Consider the following 2,896-nt stretch of genomic DNA (forward strand, 5'->3'; position numbering starts at 1 on the left):
CCCAATGAACTCAACAAACTTTTGGTGAAACTAAGCTGTAAAGGTAAAAGGTTCCAGAAGCTGCTGAGGGAAGTGGGGGGGGGGGGCATAGTGGTTTTGCAGAGGCCAATTGTCAGGAGACGGGAGGGAGGAGCAGTGAAGCCGGCTCCCTGGCTGCAACCCTTCCCGTGTTCCAGGGCTGTCCTCCAAGGGGCCTGCGGTGGGCAGGAAGGCCCAGAGTAGAGCCCAGCCTAGGTGGACAATGGCAAGGGCCTCCGAGGCTTAACAATGGAGGCACACCAGGAGGCCAGCAGCCAGAAGCTGTCTCCTTGCCTGGACGTGAGGTCCTGCCCAAAGGACCCCATGTCCCCACATCTCTGCCATAGGAACACAACTTCAAATGTTGAGCTCATACAAATGCCACCAAAAGAGGGCTGGGGGTGTGGCCTAGGGGTAGAGGGCTTGCTTAGCATGCACAAAGCCCTGAGTTTGATTCCTTGGTTACCACATACCTAGAAAAAGCTGGAGGTGGTGCTGTGACTCAGGTGGCAAAGCTCTAGCTTTGAGCAAAAAGTGTCCAAGGACAGTGCCCAGGCCCTGAGTTCAAGCCCCAGAACTAGCACAAAATAAAATAAAAAATTTAAAATGACACCCAAAGAGTATGAGTGCTACACCCCAAACCCTGAAAATTACGACAACCTGGACCATGTATTAAGAGTTCTGTGGAATAAAAAAAAGTACTAATAGACCCGGTTTTGAAAGGAGAAGCAGGACAGAGCTACGCTTTACTCACAGGCAGGGCACCTGGCCTTCCAGCCTTGCTATGAGTGCATGCAGTGGCCCTGACAGAACACACCACCACTCTTCTCACACAGCCCCCCAAGGGCTGGGCCAGCGGAGGGGAGACTGGGTCGTCTTGACGGAAGGCTCCGCCATGTTCTAAGGTAACTGAACTGAAGTGGTGATCACGAGTGTTTACAAAGCTCCAGGCACCAGTGACTTTACCAGTAAATTCCAGAGGTGATGTTGATTCTCATCTCAGTAAACCCTCCCTATGAGCACACAGGAGGGAATGCACACCCTATTCCATTCCCCAAAAAGCAGGATAAAGGAAATTACAAGCCACCATCATCCATGAAGCAAGGACAAAGTGGGGACGTGGCAGTCTTCTCAGTGACTGGGCCAGGACAACTCGACTCAGTCTTAAGAGCATGCCCCCAGTTCACTCTAGGTAGAACACAGACCTAAAATTCCAAATATTTAAGACTGTAAGGGGGTGGGGGGGAATGGGGACAAAAACACGAGAAGTAATGCAGTGCTACCTGGTGAATGCAACTGTAACCCTCCATACATTACAATAAAAAGATTAATAAACCCCAATCCAAACTGACTAAAACAAAAAGACTAAAATTTAGAAGCCAATCCAGCGGATCTTCAAGACTTTATGAAGTAACAAACTCAATTTCTTGACTGCTTCCCCTCAACTTGCAATAGGAAGCCTTACATCACCTCACAGAGTACAGCTCTCTCCTGACCCGGCCCACTCTGCCCTGTCCACCTGAAGCTGGCCTAGGGGCTGCTGGGCTGAGGGTCCCTTCCACTACCGTAACCTTCGGACGATAGTGGCAGCCCTGGCTGCCTCTCCCGGGTCTCTGACCACCTGGCTAGAATTCCAGTTTCCACAGCCCCTCTTTTGGAGTTTGATGGATGTGCTCACTGTATGTATACTACGAAAGACACAGGTGAGGAGATACGGCATAAGGAGAGGGTGGGAAAGCCCCTCCACCAGGCACCTCCCCCAGCAACCTCCACCTGCTCAGTTCCCCAGAAGCTCTCGGAACCTGAGCAAGCTTCATGGCATCAGCAGGACTGATTATATTTAGTCACAGGGGATGGGAGTTGAGGCTGAGCCCTTAGATTCTGTCTAAGCCATTCCTGTGGCCAGATACAACCTGGGAGGAGCCAGCAGTCAACTCAGCAGCACAGAAATGTGCTATTCCTGAATTCCTAGCTACTCAGATGGCTGAGATCTGAGAATTGCAGGTCAAAGCCAGCCCAGGCACTAAAGTCCGCGAGACTCTTATCTCTAATTAACCACCAGAAAACTGGAAGTGGTGCTGTGGCTCAAGGGGTAGGGTGGTAGCCTTGAGCTGAAGGGCTCAGGGACAGCGCCCAGGCCCAGAGTTCAATTTTTACAACCAAAAAACAAACAAAAAAAAACATTAAAAAATACATATATTTTTCAATATCAAACTTACTACAAAAAGGTAAAGATTTTAGGGTCAAAACATGTGAAGTCATAAAAAAAAGACTTATATATTAGACCATATTTAAGTTTGAAATTTCTATTAAGAAACACTATTAAAAAGTGAAAAAAGGGCTGGGAGTTTGGTCTAGTGGTAGAGTGCTTGCCTAGCATGCATGAAGACCTGGGTTTGATCCCTCGGTATCACCGTGCTGGGCATGGTGGCTCACCCCTGTAATCCTAGCTATACAGGAGGTTGAGATCTGAGGATTGAGGTTCAAAGCCATCCTGGGCACTAAAGAACATGAGACTTATCTCTAATTAATCAATACAAAAAGGGAAGTGGTGCTGTGGCTCAAGTAGTAGAGTTCTAGGCCTTGAGAAAACCCAAGGACAGTACTCAGGTCCTGAGCTCAAGCCTGGGACTGGTCAAAACAAAAAAGTGAAAAAGGGGCCTAGTGGGAGAGTGCTTATCTAGCTTGCATGAAGCCTTGGGTTCTATTCCTCAGTACCACACACATAGAAAAAGCTGAAAGGGATGCTGTGGCTCAAGTGGTAGAGTGCTTACCTTGAGAAAGACCAAGGACAGTGCCCAGGCCCTGAGTTCAAGGCCCAGGACTGGCAAAAACATGAAAAGAAGGGCTGGAGGCCAGCTCAAGTAATAGAGCACCT

This window comes from Megascapheus bottae, chromosome 4 (assembly GCF_031878675.1).
Source record: "Megascapheus bottae isolate mThoBot1 chromosome 4, mThoBot2.hap1, whole genome shotgun sequence".
Lineage (NCBI taxonomy): Eukaryota > Metazoa > Chordata > Mammalia > Rodentia > Geomyidae > Megascapheus > Megascapheus bottae.